Consider the following 23,081-nt stretch of genomic DNA (forward strand, 5'->3'; position numbering starts at 1 on the left):
TTTCTCTTTCAGTTTCCCTGTCAGTCAAGTATCCCTGCCTGGATCCTACATCCTTTACCTGCTCCACAGGTCACCTGCTTGCTGGCTTGCCCAGCTTGAAGTTAACTGAAAACACACATGCACTCACTCCCTTAACCCTTACATATTTCGCATTTGCAAGTCCCTCTTGGATATACTAGCACAGACCACTCACCTACCAGATACTTTGATCTTCTCAAAAGGCAGGTTACACTTTGCTAGTAAATGCATGTGAAAATCGCATGCACGTCAGGTTGGAAACACAGACATTTGCCTCCCTCAAACAGCCAGCACCAGGCATATGTAAGAAAAACTTCTCTAGGCCCCCTATTTTGGTTATTTTAGTGCTTCACTACCTTTATCATAATTTTTTATTTTTTATTTTTTATTTATTTATTTTTTTTCTTTATATCAGTCTAAATCTTCCCTATTATAGTTTGAACCCCTTGTCTTATCACAACAGACCTAGATAAACTGGGACAGCACTTACATGAGCTTGACAACACATAACATGAGGCCATCAGGTGTCCTGTAATTACTTAATTACAGAGTTTTTCTCAGACTTGTATATTTTTCTGCTTTAGAAAAGATCCTGGATTTAATCTACTATGCACACACTATATGTGTCTGATGTAAACACGGCATTCTAAAGAAGCAAGCATAGATACATTTCCTGTCTGTTTTGCCTACACCAATGTAATTTACCAGTGAGGCTGCTGCTGCTACCAAGAGAGAAATTGAGGTGCACTAATGTGTGATATTAATGCACAAAGAACACAATCTGTATCCACTTACAGTTAACGTAAGATAAATGATTAATCTTTCAAAAGTCTTGCCATCCTTTCTACCCAGATTGTACCTATTCTCTTTCCATGAAGAAGTGATTCTAGTCTTTTATTCTACAGAGTAATACTCACTTCTAGAAAACAGTATACTGACCACCAAAAAATACTAATCTGACACATTTATTGGAAAATGTTGAGGAAAAGTGGTTTTATATTTGAAAAACAGTGTTTCTATTTTATTACACACATTTATGTAATTTTGTTTTGTTTTGTTTTGAATTTGCTTCTGTCATTGCTTGTCTGTTTTGTTTATTTTTGTTTTCTAGCTTTTCTCTATTCTTATAGTAAATGGAGACAAGAGTCATTTGGAAACTGCTCCCCAGGAAAAGCGTATCATCCTAAAGGAGCTAGAAATATTGGGAAAAGACAGAAGGATGATGGATCACTGTACCTCAAAGCCTCACTAATGGAATGAAGAAGAAGCTGGTAAAGATGTTCCATGGTAATAGGTTAAAGTGGAAACTAGCAAATGTGAGCTACTTCAAATTTATTTTTGGTGTTTAATAGCCCATAAATCTTTCTTATCACTGTGTACTGTAATAAAAGCAAACAGTGTAAGAACTTGGGATTTAGCTTATATGTGATTCAGATTTGTTCCTATTCCTACAGAAGTGTTCTTCCATGACATTAAAATATGTCCAGTGTCACAATTCTACATCAAGGTTTTAATATCCTGCACTTCTAGTAGGACAGGAGAATTCTCAGAGGCTCAATTTATATAATGCCATGAACAGTACAGGTTATTTCATAGTGTTTGTAAGCTTAAAAACCTATGAAGTTTCAAACTGGTTTCAATTACATCTGAAAGTGAATTTCCCACTAGATTAGGTCTTCTAAAAAGCCAATGTTCCACTGTTTTTGAAAAATGCTATCAAGAAACATCAACAGTTTAAAAGAGGTTGTAAACATGTTTATCTGTAAGTCAGTATACATTTGCCCCTTGGTGGTCTAAGTAGTTCAGGAAGATGGGTATGCTCTTTTGATTTATTTAGGAAAAAACATTGCAAAAATAGCTTGTCCATTCAACTGAAGTAGTTGATCTGCTCAACTGATATAGCCATTTGTCTAAAAAAATGCCACCTTCTAGTCTGTGTTCAGGTTTTTTTAAAACAGTCAGTCAATCCTATTTTTTTTTTCTTGAGTTCTGTTTCCATGTTGCCCTTTCCATGTTACCATCTTTTCTGAATGTTCTGAATATCCATTGTAGGGTTTTATTGGTTAATCTCATCATGTCAATAAAATATTAAAGTCTTGTGAGCTAAATTAATCTACATGTCAGCATATTAATTCCTTAATACATTCTTAAATTATATCAGTGAATTTTAATCTGAATTCTATGTGTGTGTTTAAATGAAATACTAAACATAAGACTATAGATTTTGCTATTGTATTTACATTCTGGTAATTAAATACAGTTTAGAATCCTCAAGGTTAATTACATGATTCATACCGTAAGTTCTTCTAAAATAAATAGCTGGAGATTTTTACTTAAAATGCTTCTCTTTACATATAAAACACGTGCAAATAAAGAATTTCACATCCCCCAAAGGGAAAGCATGTGCAAATGAAAACAAAAGGGTTAATAGTTTTAACTGCACCTGCAGTTATTGCAGTATTTAAGATGAAAAATGTAGCAGAAACCCATGTAGCTGCATCCTATGTACGTCTTTTAATGTCTAATATATTCTTAGCAGTTGCTCATGCACATAACTAAGAACTATGTTACTTATGAGTATTTGAGTGACACTAGAAAGAATTTTTAGTACTGCTTTCAGTTGAGATGCTTCTTATTATATGATTTTCTGCTACTTATCACATAAATACTAACTTTCTAGCTGTCTTCCTTACTATAAAATCTTTTGAAAAATATTTTAGCCAGAATGATCCAGAGCCATTATTTTTTCTGACACATATGTTTAAATTAAATTGTAGAAAACTTATGTATGCTATTTAGAGTTCCTGTTTGATAAAGCTTGTAACCATGATTTAAAAAATTTCAAGATTATTTGTTAGTTTGAGTTGTCATTTGCAGTTCCTGTGCAAATTATCCTGATTTGTTTGATATATGTCTGCCTATTAATTAGGCAACTCTGTACAACATCTCAGATCTTCTTTAGGCAAGTTAGGCTGTGAATGCAGCACCCTGCTGGATGATCAAGTAGATTCTCTTCTACTGTCATAATGTTCCACAGTGAGTTCTAGTTGGAGCTGTTCTTTCTATCTGTTGGAAGTTGTTACATTATGAGCCACAGGAACAGGTAAAAAGGCTTTCTGATCAGAAGAAAGGCTCTTCTGTATCAATTAGGGATGATAAGTGTAGGAGGGATTAAGTTGCAGTTTGTGAATTTGGAAGAACAAGAGAAAGAGAGAGAGAAGTATTCCAGGAGACAAGAATGGAAAGACAAGTAAAGCACGACATACCACAACACAACTGATAGCGTTAGGATGTAAATACCCTGTGTGTATACACAAGTCAAAAGAAAACTATAAAGACTTTACATAGATGCTATGCTACATAAAAATAATTTGAATTTTAGGGGGTGAAAGATGTTTTGATATAGCAAAAAATATGAAAGTCCATACTGGAGTTGTTCAGCAGATTAGGAACAGGGAAAGAAGATAGTAAGAGTCAGAGTTCAGATAGTCAAAGTGATGATCTTGTACCACAGTGAAAGAAGAGGTTGTTGAAGTCGCAACAATTACTACAAAAAGGGGTAGGGAAAATAAATATCTAGGTATGATAGAATTTAGCTGGAGTAGAGTAGAGGAAGACTGAGAAGAATTGGTAATGAAACAGCTAAAACAGCATGGGGACTGCACACTGATGAAGATATCACAGTCATCAGAGGTCAAGGCAGGAGCACCAAAACTAAATTAGTTAAGTTCGAAGCACTATTCTATAAATGGTCAGCTGAAGCTTCCTAAAGATTTGACAGTGAAATCAAATACACACATGAATTTTTCTATTTTCTACATTAGCTATAAATAAATAATTACATAGATGAGGGAAAGAAGAAAATAATGAAGTGAAAATGAAATATATTTTATTCATAGTTAGAAGAGCCCTGATTTCCCTGATTCATATGTATAAATTAAATTACAACTGATGTAGGAATTTCTATTATCTGTGAAACAACCAACCCAGTATTTGTATACTACTTGTGCATTTCTCTGTAATTCTACTCCATCAGTACAGTTCCATCAGTTGTTTTCTTAGTATACTTCAAATTCAGACTGGAGATAATCTCTTTGATCTGTGCTAACCAGTAGTAAGAACCAGAAGTGAAATGAAAGAGATCTGATTGATTCAATAAAATTAATAATTGCACTGAGATAATGCCATGGAGATTCACAGCTGACGTTCTCGATTTCGGAACTTACTAGATGGTATATATAAACACATTTCTATTTACACATAGATATGTGCACACACACATGTAAAGGAAAAAGAAATATTTCCAGACTGTTAATATTAGGTCTGATCCATTCTAAAACACAACACTTGTCATTTTATATAAAACTGTGATTATTTACTACTTCTTGCCTGATTATAATATAGAATTATATCCACTTAGAATTAAAGTATTGCTGAAGGTATTCTCTCAGAGATCCTGAAAATTTCTGAGAAATTTGATGACTATATTAATAAGCAATTAAAAGGTATGTAGCAAATGGGATGAAATGAATACATTACCCATAATTTTTCTGTCTATTACAGACAAAAAAGAGTTGGCTGTTGACAAATATAATGTGGATATTTAAAAGATCTCTTTGGCAACTAAGACACAGAAAAACAATCATATTTATTAACACGTAGTTTTGCCTGTAATGTTTTTGCTTTATACACCAGGTAAAAATGTGTTACTACCCTTTGGGAAAAGTCAAGCACGTTGTCTCAACTGATTTACTGAATTTCATATAATGAAAATGGTTGACATTGAGAAGTGCCTGTTATTACTTTGACACTGGGCTGAAGTTTTCCTCACACTTTTAGCTAACACAGCTGTAAAGGCAAATTGATTCTGAAATTAGGTATTATGCCCTCATTCCACATACCAGGACATGTGACATACCAGCAGTTTCAAGTTAATAAAACTGTTAAAATACATTTTGTTTACTGAATCATTACACAGAACAGTTTTTGACCATGGATAGATACTAAGCCCTTAGGTTCCTAATGCCTTTGACAATGCACAAAATTTGCCTTAAAAGTTACTCAGGTAAGAAGTTGGAAGATAATTCACTAGAATCTTGTTTGTTTGTTTGTTTGTTTGTTTGTTTACTAGGACTAAGTTTTGCAAATCTGAAATTAAAACAAAAAGCAACAGAAGATATCTAGGATTAATTTATTTAAATTTGTAATAAACAAACAAACAAACAAACAAACAAATCAATAATTGCTTTACTCTGAACGTGGTTCGAAAGCCTAAGAAAGATTTTTTGCAGCCCTTTTACCCTTCTGTCCACAGTTGTGGAAAAGAAAAAAAAAACAGTACCAAAAAAAAAAAAAAAAAAAAAAAAAACAAAACACCCTCGCAGTTTCTCTTTTTGTGTAACACTTTTCTTTCTTTTTGTAAAGCACTGAACTCAGCACCTTTTAATATAAGTATTTAAGTAAGTAAAAAACATACATATTGGATGTGCAACTAATAAATTTAGTTTTCTCATTCTACCCCAGAATGATGAAATGAAGTTTCAAAGCTGCTTCTGAAGATGTCAGCAAGAAATATTATGCAATATATTTAAAGTCAATTTTTATCATAAGCAAGAAATAATTCAAAGCAGGCAATAGTTGAAAGTTTATCAACTTTTGTGTAATATCAAGTGAAGTACCATTTGTTTGTGTTTTGTAATTTGCATGCACTTTTTCACAGCTCTTCAGTAAAGAAAAGTTTAATATTCTTGATAAAATATGTAGAATGTAGATATGTATTGATAAGTTTGTAATATAACTGAAATAAAATATATTTCTCTAGATCAATTTTCATGCCTGAGTAGTGTGTTCATTACCTATTAAACTTTGACATAACTTTGCGGGTTTTGTCATGTTTAGTATTAATCTAGATATTTTTTGTCAACATTTGTTTCACTGAAGTTCAAAAAAAGATGTCAACAAATTTTAGGTCAGGCATGTCCATCTCATGACACATGGGCACATGGGACAGATCATAATCCAGGCCATTCTCTGATGTTATGCCATCATAATGCTGGCTCTTTTCTGCAGAGCAGCTCCACGTGGACCCAAGTGTACACCCATAGCTTGGCAACAACCAAAATGTTGTGCTAATAATGGTGTCTCAGCTGAAACCAGGACAAGGGAAATTGTTAGTGCTACTAACATTGCCTCTTATGCCCACTACAGAATCACAGAATCACAGAATGGCCAGGGTTGGAAGGGAACTCAAGGATCGTGAGACTCCAACCCCCTGCCACATGCAGGGCCACCAACCTCCCCATTTAATACTAGACCAGGCTGCCCAGGGCCCCATCCAATCTGGCCTTGAACACTTCCAGGGATGGGGCGTCTACAACCCCTCTGGGCAGCCTGTTCCAGCACCTCACCACTCTCTCTGTAAAGAACTTCTCCCTGACATCCAACCTAAATCTTCCCTCCCTCAACTTCAAACCATTTCCCCTTGTCTTGCTGTTATCTACCCTTTCAAAGAGCTGATTCCCCTCCTGTTTGTAGGCTCCCTTTACGTACTGAAAGGCTGAAATGAGGTCAGCCCGCAGCACAGCCTTCTTTTCTCCAGGCTGAACAAGCCCAGCTCCCTTAGCCTGTCTTCACAGAGGAGGTGCTGCAGTCCCCTGATCATCTTTGTGTCTCTCCTCTGGACCCTGTCCAACAGCTCCCTGTCTTTCTTCTTCTGGGGGCTCCAGACCTGGACACAGTATTCCAGATGGGGCCTCACAAGAGCAGAGTAGAGGGTGACAATCACCTTCCTGTCCCTGCTGGCCACCCCACTTCTACACACTTCTACACACACTGTATTGCACATTACATACACTCGTACTGTTAAGTTTGTTAAGTAAAACACAATAATTAACAATAATATTTAAACCTTCCTAATCTTGTCTAAAAAGAAAACAAAAGCAAAGGAAAGAAAGAAAAATCATGGATGGAGAAAGAGTGTTCAGTGAAAAATGGACTGGTGAGTACTTTTTTGTTGCGACAAAAAATATGGAACTATACTTCATTTGTAAGGAAGTTTTCTACAATTACAATTTGAAAAGATGTATGCAGAACCATGCTGCCAAATTCAATGCAAACCAAGGAATGTTTTGTACAGGCATAAGAGTGGAACAGCAAAGAAGTCTGTCATCTCAATATTTTTTTCTAAGTTGCTACATAGCCTCTTAATTTGTAGGAAGCAGTACAAATTACATTTCAGTGATTTTCTTTAACTTTTGTCAGCATATCTATTATAGCTACAGATGGCATCCCAGGAATGACTGGTAAAAAAGAGAGACATAAAATGAACAGAAGATGATACAATTTCATCAGCAACTCAGGTTTTATGAGATTCACTGCATCATATCAAGAAAATTTATTAGGAAAATCTTTAAAAATGGTTAATGTTATGCAAACCATCATCAAAGTTATGAATTTCATTATGTCCAAAGGACTGTATCATTGCCAGTTCTAGTAGTTCCTTAAAAGTATGGATGCTGATTACAGGGACATCTATGTTGTGGTAACAAATTCATAAGATTTTATGATTTGTGAAATGAATCAAGTCATTTATGGAATCAGAGGGAAAATTTGTGCCAGAACATGAGCATGAAAAAACCCACAGATTAACATTTTTTCATGGATTTGGCCACCCATTTAAACGAGTTAAATGTGTCTTCAATGTGAAAATCAAAGTATCTGCAATGTTTCAAGTCATAACAATGTTTAAAATGGAATTTAACTTATGGCAAGCTCAAATTATGGCAAATAATTTTATGTAATTTGATGCATTGGCTAAACATAGTCTTCTGAACAGCAAAGCGTACACAGCCTTGCTTTCCATTTTGATAAAGGAATTTGAGAATTCCTGTAAAGTTTAAATTTGAACGTATACAGTTGCATTCAGATATTCAACTCAAAAAATTGATCATATCTATTTACTATACTATTATAAAACCTATGTTACCTAAGAAAAATATTTTTCACTTCATAATCATGCCTTGTGTATGTAATCATTTTTGTCAGTATGTTGGTGAACAACTGATTTCACAGATGAAGTACAGGAAGAGAAAATTATCATCAAAGACCTTTGATGGGCACCTTGAGTACTCACTACTAATTGCAACCACTTCCTTCAAGCTATACTGACAAATTAATTTCACAAAAGCAAAGTCAAATATCATACTAGTTTTTTCTTTTATGTATTTATTGCTTTTTTATTTTAATACAAATTTTAAAAAATGTTTTATTACTTACATTCATAAGCTATATTTTATATTTTATATGCAGCCTGAAACTATTCCTCTTCACCAGGCATGCCAAATTGCTGAACCACAAGAATTAGGTCTTTCTGTCTGTCTTCCTGCCTTTATTTCTTCTCTCTCTCTCTCTCTCTCTCTCTCTTTCTCTCTCTCTGTCTCTTTCTGTCTCTCTCTCAAGAGTACTGAGCTAGTTGAACTGTACTAAATTTTTCTCAAATTTATGTCCTTTAAAAATACATTTAAAGAGAGGGAAAAGTTGATCTGGAATGTTGCCATATCACATCCTCAATCCATTCTCCACCTGGCCTGTATTCATGTTTGGAATTGCCTCAATCCAGGTGCAGGACGCATCTCTCAAGCTCAAATTCTGTCCTTCCAGTATGCTGACTTCACCACACAGCTTGGTGTCATTCGCAAACTTGCTGAGGATGCACTTGATTCCAATATCCACAGCATCAACAAAAATGTTAAATAGTACCAAGTCCCAATATCATCCCCAAGATGGGGATCACTGGTCGTCAATGGTCTCTGTCTTATCATGAAGCCTTCGACCACTGCCTTCTGAATGAGACCATCCAGACAATTCCTTATGCTCAGACTGAGTGCTTGATCAACGTTCATAACAAAATATATCTACATATTTAGTCAAATGGACACATACACAAAATGAAGTACATATATTTGTATGTTCATTGGCTATTGATTTAAAGAAGAATTTCTGTATTTCTGTAAGTCATTTCAAATATTTCTAAGTATTTCTTCAAAGTGAAAAGAATATTGAATATTGTGAAAAGTGAAAAGAAAAGAATATTGGGAAATGAATTAACAGCCTGTAATAAGAAATTGCATTTGGTATTTAAAAATGTACATTTTTAAGGGAGCTCAAGTCATGTAAATTTAGAGAACACAATATATGAAAACTGGATAAAGTACAGGATTTCTGGCCAGCTTACCATTTAGATATTTACTGATAAGTTACTGAAACCAGACTATTGAATATGTTTTGATGTTTACATATGCACTAAAAAATATGTATGTCCTTACAAATGTTAAATAAAAGCAAGCTTTTTTTGCGAAGTTCATTGCTCACAATATTTGTAGTGTTAGGAAATATAAGGAGAGAATTAGTAAAAATTTGGAAATTGGAGGACTCTGTAGCAGTGTTCCTGAAAGTCTTGAAAGACATGGTACTGAAAGTTAGCTCAGAGAAAGCAGAACTCCAGCCTTGTCTTCTTCCAGACAAAAAGGAGTTTGAAAATCTTGTGAGATCCCTGATGAAAGGTTAGGTAAGTAAATGATATTAGGGACCCCTGAAACAGATAAATGTTATTAAGTTTCAAGGACATTCATTTTTCTCACAAAGGAGACTTCAGTACTGCTTCCACATTGATAGAAACATCTACTCCTGACTGTCACTGAGCAAGGAGACTTCATAGTCTCCTAGTACCTTTAGAGGCAGAAAGGGTATGAAGCTTGGATTCGAAAGCTACACTGACAGTGATACATACCATTTTTTTGCATCAAGCCTAGGTTATGTGCAGTGTTCTGAACAGGCTTTTATTCAGTTAAAATCCTAGGTGGATATACAATTTGGAACTCTCTTAATTAGCCGCTAAGGGCAAAATTCTGTTACAGTTATCTAGCCTTACCTACAGCTGCTTTTCTTTCTAGAAGATCTTCTGCAAATGCTGATTTCTATCCATCAATCTTGCATAGAGTTAATAGGGCTTGGGAACCCTAGATTATCCTAAATGATATAAAACAATTATGGAATAATCCACTTGTAACATTTCAGTTATATCTGACTGGCTTCTTTTGGTTACTTCGATTAGATCTTCATTGGTTAAGATGGAAACTGGGAAATACAGCTGATATTGAGATATTTTTATGTAGATGCTTACTTTTAGGTGTCTTAATCTCAAACCAAATTCTACTGTATATGTTTCTCCAATTAGAAGAAATATTTTACAGAAATTTACAATAATACAAAATACAAAATAATTTACAGAAATTAATGTAACAGACTGAAATCATATTATAATAATTCCAAGGCAATATAATGAAATTATTTCCTCTTTATGTATCACAGATCTGACTATCAAAAATAAATGAAAGAAGGAGATGACACACAGGCCTACTTTTCATAGTCCTGAAATAGAAATTCAAGACATACCAGTAATAGTAGTATTCTAACTGAATAAAAGCCTCTTCAGCACTTCATGCTAAAATTAGACTTTAGATTCTACAAAAAAGATATACCGAAAAAGGTTTTTCCTTTCTATTTGGTTTTCTTCTGCTTTATTCTTAAATATTTTGCATATTTTTCAAACCTTACTTTAAAAGGCTGATAAACAATGACATCTCTACATCCTGACATGGTTGTAACAACCTAAATATTACAGGCCTACATAAAATAATAACCAAGTCTTAGTCAATTAATCAGAGATATAGTAAACCTTTGCCTGCTACAAGTTTAAACTCTTTCTGGGGAAAATAAATAAATAAATAAACAACCCCCCCAACACTAAAATAAAGAAATAAAAGAAAAAAATTAATAAAAATAATCAAGAAAAGACATTAAAAACAGGTGAGATACCTGGTTTCTTCCTTCTAAAATATCATATATTGACATAGTTCTGTATAAATGATTAACCTAGTAGTTGATACAGTTTGTTGGGGTTTTTTACATTTTGTTTCAACCCATTTCCTATTGTATATATTTCCCAATGTTTCACACTCCTCAGAAAACAAAACTTGTGTCTTCAATCTGTTAATGAAGAAGGCAACACATTGATTAACCATCAGAACTATCAGATATCCAAATATTACAGCTTCTTTAATGAGAACAGGATCTAAATGATTAAATTTTTTATTAGCTTTGCCATCAAACCAACATTATCTTTTTTCTCTAGGACTGATTTCCAAACAGTTAGACTTATTCTATGCCCAATTTTCCTCAGAAAATATAAATGAATTGTTTAGTCTCCAATGTTGATAAAATGTATTCCTCTTGCTTCCTTTAGAGTTAAACTGAATTTTGAAATTTTATAATGAACTCCAATGCTGTCTTAATAGTAGACTGCTTTCATTTTCAATTGAATATATTATGTTTCTATTTTAAGGAAAACAAAACAAAACAAAACAAAAACAACAAAACAACAACAACAAATGAAATAATGAAGTTCTTAGGCTTCCTTGAAGTAGAAAGTATAGCACTTGAGCTTTATGAATCAATTACACTTGCACAGAAAATGTCTTTCATTAGTTAAGGGCAGGAGTTGCAGAGATCACAATGATTTTGATCAAATTTCTTATGTGCAGTAATAATGTATATCCTATTATTTATGGCCATAATTTTAACTATATTACATTAAAGGAGATCATTTAGATGACAGGTTGATGTCCTTAAAAGTGGTAAAAAAAAATTTAAATTAAACTCAGCAGCAATCTTATTTTTGATTATTTTTAAGATGATTTTATAAAGAATATGATCCTAGTATTCAATAAGAAATGCTGCGCTTTAGATCTAGTCTTTTCATTGTCTACAGAGTGTAAGCTGGAGTCAGACTGAAAAATGAACAAAAAAGTTGTAATATAGATAAGATCCTTTTATTTCCTACAGCCTCATCTGTATTTCATTCTAAGAGATGAACTGATTGATTGATGTCTCTGGTATTTCATATGCTTTCAGAAAAGCTGAATAGCCAATTATATTTTTATAATAAAGAATCAGAGTGGCAGAAAAGATCACCTATGCAGGATAAGCGAGTACCTTACTAAAGCATGAATATTGTGCAAATAAGAACAGGAAAATAAATGTATGTTTTTGTAGTGCAGTCATAGAAACTACTTCCTACAGAAAATGCTTCATGTTTTAAACAGTCTGCAACAATCTGTCAGAAACTTGACAAATACCCTTTTGCTATTAACACACAATTTGCTGCTACAAGTTAGATATTCTGAATTTGAAAATGAATTTTCACAAAGTAAAAGTAATTTTGGTCTTTTCAGACAGATAAAGTAAATCTTTTTTGGAAGCTGGAGGCACTTTTAAAGTTCTAAAATGCACTAGTGAAGCCAGAGAAGTATTGCAAGTCCTCTTATTTTTTCTTTCAGATACAGCATGCTGCACTGAATGTGGCTGGAATCCTGCCACAAGTCATATGATGAAACCATCCTGTAAAGTCTGTTCACGGAAGGACTATCAGAAATATCACATTTGGATATACATTTAGCGATAGTGGGACCAGTGGGAAAAAAGTGCATAGATAAGAATGCGTTTCTTGGGAGCAGGCATGGCTGGAGAAAGAAGGGATCACAGAAATCTGGGAAAACTTAAAGAGGGGGAATAGAAGAGGCTAATTGCATGTACACAATCTGCTGATCAGTACCTGCACCTGATTACTGCAGTAATCTTGTTAATAAATACTGTTCTTTCTCACTATTTTCTGTACAATCACACTGTCATAGACACTTTGTCATCATACTGTATGTGTATACTTAATTATCAACACTTGGAGAAGGTCACGAGAAGCCTGTAGGTTCTGAGTGCCTGCAGCTAGGAAATTTCAGTTCTCTGCGTATGTGTGCATGTGCTTGTGCAATCTGCTGGATACAGTCAAGCTGAGCTAATGAGTGGTCCAGAGATTTTTGTGTATGAGCACTCAAGATATGAGACAATGTGGTTGAGATGTCTATGGACTAAAATCCATCTTAATTTCTAAGTGATCTATCAGCATGATTTGCTTGTGCAAACAAGAAAGTCTGTGTGTTTGCATGCATTCACACCTCTTCAGCTGCATCTCTGGAATACATGCTGAATCTTCCTATGACCCAGATCTGCAAACAGGAAGAGCAGCAGCCATATTCATCACACTGAGGATCTTTTCCCAGCATTGCACTAGTTTCAGCTCTGGAAGTGTGGTAAAGTACCCCATAGCTCCAAGTCCAATGGATTTGACAGTTCCCTTAATAGCGTTATTTCTAAGAGACACATCTAACACTGAAGTATGTTCATATTCAGATAACATCTGAGACTGTCAGTCTCAGATGGGAGACTGTCAGTTCTCCCAGGCAACAAGCAGGACACGGGGTAATGGCCGCGAATTGTATCAGAGGAGGTTTAGATTGGACATAAGGAAGAACTTTTTCTCTCAGAGAAAAGGCACTGGAATGGCTGCCCAGAGAGGTGGTGGAGTCACCGACCCTGGCAGTGTTCAAGAGGCGTCTGGATGATGTGCTGCGTGATATGGTTTAATTCTAGTGGTGGCAATGGTGATGAGGAGATGGTTGGACTAGATGATCTTGTAGGTCGTTTCCAACCTTGTGAGTCTATGATTCTATGATTCAAAATAAGAAAAATGATAAGACAAGGAAGAAATGAACATTTTTTTCAGATGGCATAAGCAAACAATCCAAGAACCAAAGAATATTTCTCATAGATAAAAGGGATACACTTTGTCACACCTATAGTTACAGAGATAAGAACATCAACAGGATTTATAGCACTTGGCCAAGAGTCATCATTACTAGACCCTGAGTAGTTAATGTGAAACTTTCTAACCTATCTGTGTATAATCCACGTAGTTTAGATACTAAAAATCATTTTACTGTACACTGAGTTTCTTAATCATACAGCAACTTTCTCTTCTCACTCAACTAAGATTTTTATATACATATATCTTATTGAGCAGATCCTCCATCAGAATTGAAAAGTACAGATGAAGAGACCTTAATATGGACTAAAACTAGCAAGTCCAAAGCCAGTACGAGGGTGTTATATGACCAGTGGCTCACAGGGTCCAGGTTGTGGGAGAAGAAATAGCTTCATTGGAGGAAGAGTACAGGGTCCATTCCACATAGGTTCCGAGCAACCAGGGACTAAAAGGCAATCACAGCCTGGTACAACTGGAGCCCCCTGTGGATTATGACAGGCTGAGTCTGGATTGAGTCTGGATGGGCCTGGATTGGTGGTCCACAGTTTGGCTAAGAAATGCTATGGAGAGCTGGAGACCAGTCCTGCAACAGCCTTGCCAGGGCCTCAAAAACTTGAGGAGGCCTGAGGAGTCTGGACAGGGCCGTTAAGTCCTGGAGGGCCATTAAGGCATGGGAGTGCCCTCACAGATAAAAAATAGAATTTAAAATCTCGAGCAAGCTTAAAATACTTACTCTGAGCTTCTAAATTTTAACTGAGTATTATGTTACACATTTGTGCTCTTTAGAGATTGAGTTGGATGGACTATACTTCTACCTTGGGGAGAAAAAATAAATGAGATTGTTTCCTTAACATTTTTTCTGAATATAGCTGAAAAACAATCTCTTGCATTTTTACAGACTTCAGGGGACTCCTTCATATATCGTCTTAAAAATGTCATGTTTCCATACCACTTATTTACTCTTGATGTTTACTACTGTCATAAGTCAAATTTAATATAACATCCAATCCATCACATAACATTGTTAACTGTAGATTAGATTTTATTTTCTCCTTGTTGGTTTCCCAGTGCTCAATGAATCTGGGTTATGTGGTCAATGAGACAGAGATAGAATGTCTTGTGAGAGATGAATGAGTATGAAACCTATTGCAGATTCTACTGTAATGATCGTTCTTACTTAGAAGACACTTAGAATTGATGGATAGCAATAAAAAAAAAATATATTGAAAGATATTAAAGAAGAATGGCATGCAAAATGCATGGCCAATTTCCTAGTTTTCTAATGACTATAGATTTTTTTTTATAGGGGCAATTTAATAAACTCACTTTAAGAAATATTTTAATTTTTCATTGCTTTAAGTTAAATAGCTACTATCTAGTACTATATTCACAACTAAAAAGTGTGATGGTGCATCTCTTACAGATCATACAGCTTTATTACAGATTTAATGCTGTGAAAATCTATTTTCTTCAGTACTCAATATTTTGCAGACTTTGGAGTTTCAGGTGGACCACAAAACTAAAATAATTACCTAAAATAAATATTCATTAATGTGAGCTTTTCAGAACATAAATGTTTCACTAAGATGGTTCGAATAGTTTAAAACGTATATATTACTTTTGTATTTTTTACTTCTCTAAAATGGAACTATTTCCAGAATTTGAGGTTTTATTATAGTCCATTCTAGCATACTTATTTCAAATTTTTGTCAAACTGGACTAGTACTATATGGGCAATATTATACTGTGAATATTACGTTCCCAGCTTGAAAGATTTTACCTTAATCATTTTTTTTAATAGATGTTTTTAATAAAATCTAATTTAAGATATTAAGTCGGATGAAGAGAAACAAGATTGTCTGCGTATTTTTTATTTCTACATCTACATTTCTGGCAGAAAACTATAGTTACGTTGAAGTCATACATTTAAATGCAATACAGTTTTATTTAAATGAGAAATGAACGTCATTTGACTTGTTTTCCTGTATGTTAGGAAGAACATTTACTGTTTTAAGAGTGTAGTTTTTTTGTTTGTTTGTTTGTTTTTTATTTTTGTTTTTGTTTTTAATTTTAATTTACTGTTTAAGACTGGCAGTCAGTAGGAAAGCATCCTGATTTTATTTGTGATTTTGCTGTTGACCCATAAGCAAATCTGATTCTCATATAAAGATTATTGCCAAGCATATCCTGGGTTGCATTAAGAGAATCACAACCAGCAGGTTGAGGGAGGTGATTCTACCCCTGTATTCAGCATTTGTGAGACTCCACTTGGAGTAGTGTCCTGTACTGGGGCTCCCAGTACAAGAAGAACAATGAGCTATTGGAGTGGGTCCAGAGAAGGGCTACAAAGATGATCAGAAGGATGGAGCAATTCCCCTACAAGGACAGTCTGAGAGAGTTGGGAATCTTCAGCCTGCAGAAGAGAAGGCTCCAAGGGCATCTTATAGTAGCTTTCCAGTACCCAAAGGGCATCTATGGGAAAGCTGGGAAGGAATTTTTGATAAAAGCAGCTAGTGACAAGATGAGGATAAATGGCTTTAAGCTGGAAGAGGGTAGATTTAGACTAGATATCAGGAAGAAATTCTTTAATGTGAGGGTGGTGAGAGAATGGAACAGATCGGTGCTCTCCCTTCGGAGGTGTTCAAGGCCAGGCTGGATGGGGCTTTGGGCAACTTGGTATAGAGGGAGGTGTTCCTGACTATAGCAGGGGAGTTGGAACTACATAATCTTAAAGGTGCCTTCCTGCCTAAACCATTCTATGATTGTATGATTATTCAGGGTCACTTGGGAGTTGCAATAAACACAAAAAAATACTTAAAATAGGTAAAATATGCAATCCAGAAAGCCAATTTTATCCTGAGCTACATGAAAAAAAGCATGACCATCTGATTAAAGGAGGTGATTCTTCCTCTCTACTCCACCTTCATGAGACTCCACCTGGAGTACTGTGTTTAGCTCTGAAACCCCTAACATAAGAAGGACATAAACCTGTTGGAGCCCAGATGAGAACCACAAAGATGATGTAAGGACAGGAGCAGTTCTACTATGAAGAAAGGCTGAAAGAGTTGGGGTTGCTTAGCCCAGAGACAATAACGCTCCCAGGAAACCTCACAGCAGCTTTCCAGTACCTAAGGGGGGTCTAGAAGAAAGGTGGGGAGGTAATTTATGTCAGAGAGTGTAGTGATAGGAGAAAGGGTGATGTTAAATTAAAAAAATAGTAGATATGAGTTAGATTTAAGGAAAAAAGTCCTTATTTGGAGGGTGGTTAGGCATTAGAATACGTTGCCCATAGGAGCTGTGGATGACCTATCCCTGGAGATGTTCAAGGCTAGGTTGAATGGTGCCTAGGATAGTCCTAGTGCCCCTGGCTATGGACAGGGGATTGAAACTGGATAATCTTTAAGATTAATCTTTAATCTTTAACTGGATAATCTGTTCCAATCTATGTTCTACATGTCCTGCTGTTTAACAACAATATGATCAGGAATATGTACCATATTCCTGAAAATAAATAAATAAAAAATAAAAAATAAAAATAAAAGTTACTTCCTGAGTGTTTATTTTTGAAAAAGTCAGCCTTAGGTCCTTCATTGTAAGGCACAAAAGACTTTTAATCACTATGAGTGAAAACATATTATGGAGGTGCAGAATGTTGTGTTCAAAGGTAAAAACTTTTATTATTTGTAAACTTATCATGGTTTTATGATTTTCAGTTATTGGTATTCCATATCATAATGTCATGTAGCGCAGTGGGAGTTAAAGAGTTAATGCTCCAGTTCCAGGTACCTGTCCCAGAAGAGAAGAAGAAATACATATCCCAGAGAATTTTGCATTCAGAGAGGAGAAAAAACCCCTAGCAAGGTCACAAGAGCTTCCCTTTTCCCTTTTGATTTTGGCAGTGTGTGTGAGCTCCCCAGATCATCTTGCCTCAGCATTAGAGTAAGGCCTTCAGCTTTTGGACACTCTCATTTTATTTGATTTACTAGTTTCAATTCTAATTATGTTGTATTCTATTGTATTATAGTGCGTTATTGCATTCCAATATCTTATTTAGTAAAGTATTTTGTTTCTCAGATAATTCTGTCATTTATCAATAGAAGAGAGATTCTGCTGGATATGGGATATACCTTTGGCCAGTTTGGGTCAGTTGTTCTGGCTGGGTTCCCTTCCAGGTCTTTTTGCACTGTGGCTTCCACACTGCCAGATCAATACGTAGTTGAAAAGTCCTTTATTTAGTATAAATGCTGCATAGCAGTAAGTAAAACATCTATGTGTTATCTACATTATTTCCATCCTAAATCCAAACCACAGCACCATACTAGCTACTAGGAAAAAAATTAACTTTATCCCAGTCCAAACTATGACAATATATTTTAGACCAGCAAAATCAAACATTGCCTTATTCAGGTGAATCAAAGAACAGTGTCCATCCTTGAAAACACAGTAATGTAGTAGAATTTTCAGTCATTTGATTAGTTTATAAATAAGCCCTTTAACAAAATAAAATTGTATAGAGAAAATTAAATTTTACATCTTGCACCAATATGTTTCTTATATGCACCAGCTTTAGTCTTAATCGGTTCAATAAGAAATATTAATCTGACTGGCCACAACCACTATATAGATTAACAGAGGAAGAAGACACAATGCTACTTTAAACAATTTGTTCATTATTGTGTTCTCATTTTAGGAGAACCAAGAGCAGGGATCACAGTAGAATTATCTTTAGGAATACCTCTTGCTTTCTGAGAGGCTGTTTCTCATCTCAATTTATGTGACTTTGCTACTGGTGAAGGCAATGCAGGACAGGGGAAAGTGGAGCAGGCGGATGAATAGTGAATTGTTCACTGTACCCCATGATTACCTATATCCTCAGAGAAAAATAGAAGAGTCTGTCACACATGTAATATCTGTTCAGTGACCTTCTGGGACTTGAGGATTGGAAAACTAGAGAGATGCTATGCTAGACTGAAGCCTTGGACATTAACATGGGTAATTGGCTCATTTATTGATAGTGTTAGATTTGATGCTTACACTCAAAGGTATTGCTCCTCTGCTATGACCTCTTCAGAGGTAGTGAAGCTCAAAAATCCAGTCTGACATTCCATGAAAACTTGACATATAACAAAGAATGTGCAAGCTAACAACCTGTGAACCGGTGTCAGAAAAGTGGAAAGTTCCTTTATCTATTAATGCAGTAAGAACAATACATAACCACTGGGAACATGAGGAAACAGTTTCACTAGGAACTAATTAAACTAGGAACTGTTTAAAGCAAAGATACCAGAGAATTCTAATTTCCACACTAAATATTAAATGTTCTTGACTCCGATTTCCTCGAATTAAATTAATTTAATTTTCTACCATGGAAAAAGTAACTGCCAGTATCATTACCAAGAATATTACAGTAACACAAACAAATGATGTCCATGTTTCTCTTTTTCCTTTTCTTACAGTATAATTTTCCACTTTTTTTACAGTCAGTCTACAGTCTTAAAAACTTCCAACTTTTCTGATTTCTTTTCAACCCTCTGAACAATTTAAAATTTATTTTGCTTTTCTCATTAAGTGTGCATTCTTCAATAAAATTTTAAACCAGATGCCACAGTTGATAGTAGGTAGATATCAACTAGTAGTTAGTCTGACTACAATCCAAGATAGTATGGTGCAAAATTATTTCTGATCAAGCATAGTAATTTTTGCTTATTCTAAAGAAAGAATTTAAGCAGCATAGCAGACATCTCTAAGGACACAGTTATAGAACAGACTGAGTTAGCTTGGAACCTCCACTTGTGTTAATAATTCCTTCATCAGTTCAGTGCTGATTTTAGGCTACACTGACTTTATTTATTTTATAAATTAAGTATGTTCTATAAAGAAAATGAGGTATTTTGGGAAAAAGTCAAGACAAGGGTATATTCAGGAAACCATCACCTTCATTTTCAAAAAAGAGCTGGAAGTAAGATGCAGCAAACTTAAGGCCAGTTATGTAAGATCAGTCTGTTATCAGAGTAAGCAGTCCTTCTATCAGTCTTCTATCTTCTATCACTGCTGCCATCAGATGCTCACAGAAATCTCAGACATATCCTGCAGCCTGAGACCTGGACAGCTGCAGGTTCCCTTGGAAGCTCTGTCTTGGCAGTTGCATTGGTTCTTGTAGCTTTTGAGGCCACAGGGGATGTGGCTTTCTACCAGCTGGGTACCATGACTGCTTGTGAGTGTGTTACAATCATTTGAGCTGGCAGAATGGCAAAGAGATAGCACCCTTTTGTAATATCCAGTATAACCAGTGGAACTTGACAGTTAGATTTTAACCTTCAAAAAACATACAGTTCAGGAGTGGATTTATTTGATTGAGAAAGTCACTCTGTAGAACCCTCATCTAGCACCTAACATTTTGAATCTCCATGACTTTGAACCTTGGCTTGTTTTCCAGATTTTAATATGTAGCAAGAATATGTGTCCCCACACAACTGGAGAGGAAGACATCTTCAGGGCTAAGGCAGTTTTTGGAATCTTCTATACAAAACTGAAAAATGTGACAAGAAAAAACAATCAGAACCATCCCTACTGAATCTTTGAATAACAAAAACTGCATATTTAACATTGCCTTTTCAAAGTATTCTCCAGGAAAAAAAAAAAAAAAAAAAAAAAAAAAAAAAAAAAGGAAAGAAAAAAAAAAGAGAGAGAAAGAAGTTTGATTGTTAGTGACCACAGTGAAGATTTGTTGAAGAAAAGCAGCAGCTTTCCAACAGAATATACAATGCATCCAACCTCATAAAAATTCAGATGTCATACTTCATCAGGAAATCGTGTTTCAAATGCATTTTTGATAACGACACTAGTAGAACTTGAAGTGGTCTCATGTTGACAAGTCTCTTGTATAACTGTAGAATTGTGTTGATTCCCAACATTTGTCAACTGGTACAACTTGTTAAAATGCATATTTAATAAATATCCGTACCTTTAAGAAAGAAGGGAGAAATCTGTTTCAACATGCAGCAGTAGGAAATTTAAAAGTAATAGGTGATGATTACTACTTCAGTATAAGAACTTGAATGAAATGGCAAAATTGAGCTGGATCTGATGTAACAGTATGAATACCAGTTTTACCAGAAGTAAGTATTCAAAAATACAGACTGGGCTAAAGAACTTGTATTCCTAAATATGTCTAAACGCTTATAAGCATAATTACAAAAAACATTTAGTCGTTAATTTCTATTTTTTTGTGTTTACGTGTTTTATGTTGGCATCTAATCTGCAACCATCTAGAGATGACTACTGTACCTATGAAATTTACACTGGCTCCTCTGGGAGCCTTTTGTAATCAATGCAGAGAAGTTCACAGCTCTAGTGGAATGTTTAAATATTCAGTCTTAGCTGAGTTAAGAGAATCAGTCATCTATATTGACTAAGGTGGCATTTCTTTCTTGTAAATAAGCCTTTGTTTCCTGAGACTCTAATTAGAAGATTTTCATAAAGTCTCCAGTATGAGAAAGATGATGTTTAAATGTACTAATATGGTAAATTTATTAATACTAATCTTTCCAAGAAAGAGAAGGTCCAGCTCTTAGTACATATTGATGGCTTATGATCTGAATGTGTTTTACAGAAATAATGACAAAGAGACAATATATTACCAGATATACTACTGTTATCAAGTGAAATGCTGCTTAAAAAAAAAAAACTTTTTTTTTTACATTCTCATGCAATGTACAGTATAGCAAGTTCTAAAAATCTTGTCTAGATTATTTATAATTCTCATTATATTTTTAGCCATAGTTACTTTCTGTGTCTTATCTTTGACTGTGTAAGAGTGATACTATTTATTTAAAAAATTACAGATTAGAGATAGTCAAGTTTCCAAAAGTAACTGTTTTTCGATATACAATATTTTGCAAATAATCTACTGAAAATAAAAATAAAAATAAAAATAAAAATAAAAATAAAAATAAAAATAAAAATAAAAAATGCATTCATCATTAATGCAATGTAAAACATTTGGTGACATTTTTTTTTTCCTGTTGAAAGTACAGCGAACACTAGTATTCTTCTTCAAAACTATTCTACTTTATTATACTTTTTTTTTTCCTAGTAAAGTAACTTTATTTAGCATAAAGGGCCAAAAAATTTAGGGTGCAGTATAATTTGATTGCAGTCTGATTTTTTTTTTTAACTTTTAAACTTTTAAGCAAAGTGTCTGTGTTTGTTTTTTTTTTTTAATTGTGCATTATTAACTTGACAGAATTACAGTTTCAATGGTGTCATTAAAGAAAAAAATACACCACTAGACATGAAAGATAATATCACAATGAATATTAAAAAATTCCCTTAAAAATAAGAATTGACACACACATTTGTTTTGCTTGTAAATTTGGCTAAATTCTGGGAGGTAACAGAGTACCAAGACTCCTTTTGTGTGTTCAGGCTGCCAACAGAACCAATAAGCTGAATAATGTATTATATGCACCCCACTTAATGAACTGGCACCATCTGGTAACATAAATGCCTGCTTTAAAATATGTACCCACATGCTATCCTTTAGAAATGCGTAATTCATGTCACAGTTGAATTCAGAGCAATAGAACTGTTGTTAATTAAGCAGTATTGTTTTGAGAATAAGTCTTTATAGGGTTTTTAAATGTACCATGACAATCGCCTTTTTATTATTTTTAGCCTGTTAATTGCTCTGAGATTTCAAATACTTCTAATTCCAAGCAGACATAAGTTCTTTCCCAGTTTATCCAACAGATGTACTAAGGCTTTACCTATCATTTTTATATATTTTAATATGAGTATCTACAAGATCCTACTACACAGTCTTATTTAAAATCTCCTCGAGTTCTACTGCTTAACACATGGAAGTTACTTCCATAAAGTTAAATTACAAACATATAGGTTATTTCTTTAAGACTTTCTCATTGAGTTGAAACTTTATTGATTTTTCTTACTCTTTTAATGTATTGTGTAGTGTAACACAGACCTCATTTTGTTCCTAATTCAATCCTTCCCGATTAGTTTTCCTCGTTATATAATTGTCAATGCTCTCTTAATGCCTTTCTGTTACTTATTTAGCTCTTCAAAAGTGTCATTAATTTCAATTTCTTTTAGAAGTTTACTATTTCATGTATACGAAACATGCTAATGCTTAGGCTTCTCTAGTTACCTCTACAGATTCAAATGCCAAAACTTAATATTAGAAACTACAAAAGAAACTGCAAGAGATTATGTAGAAACTGAAACAAAATTTTCAGAATGCAAATCTGAAGGAATTTTATTAACATAAGGCAGAATTTTTATTTCATCACAATTTTCATGAGAGATGTAGTATACAGATCCTATTTAAAAT

This window comes from Lagopus leucura, unplaced genomic scaffold (assembly GCF_019238085.1).
Source record: "Lagopus leucura isolate 7727_CA_CO unplaced genomic scaffold, USGS_WTPT01 Super-Scaffold_100001, whole genome shotgun sequence".
Classification (NCBI taxonomy): Eukaryota; Metazoa; Chordata; class Aves; order Galliformes; family Phasianidae; genus Lagopus; species Lagopus leucura.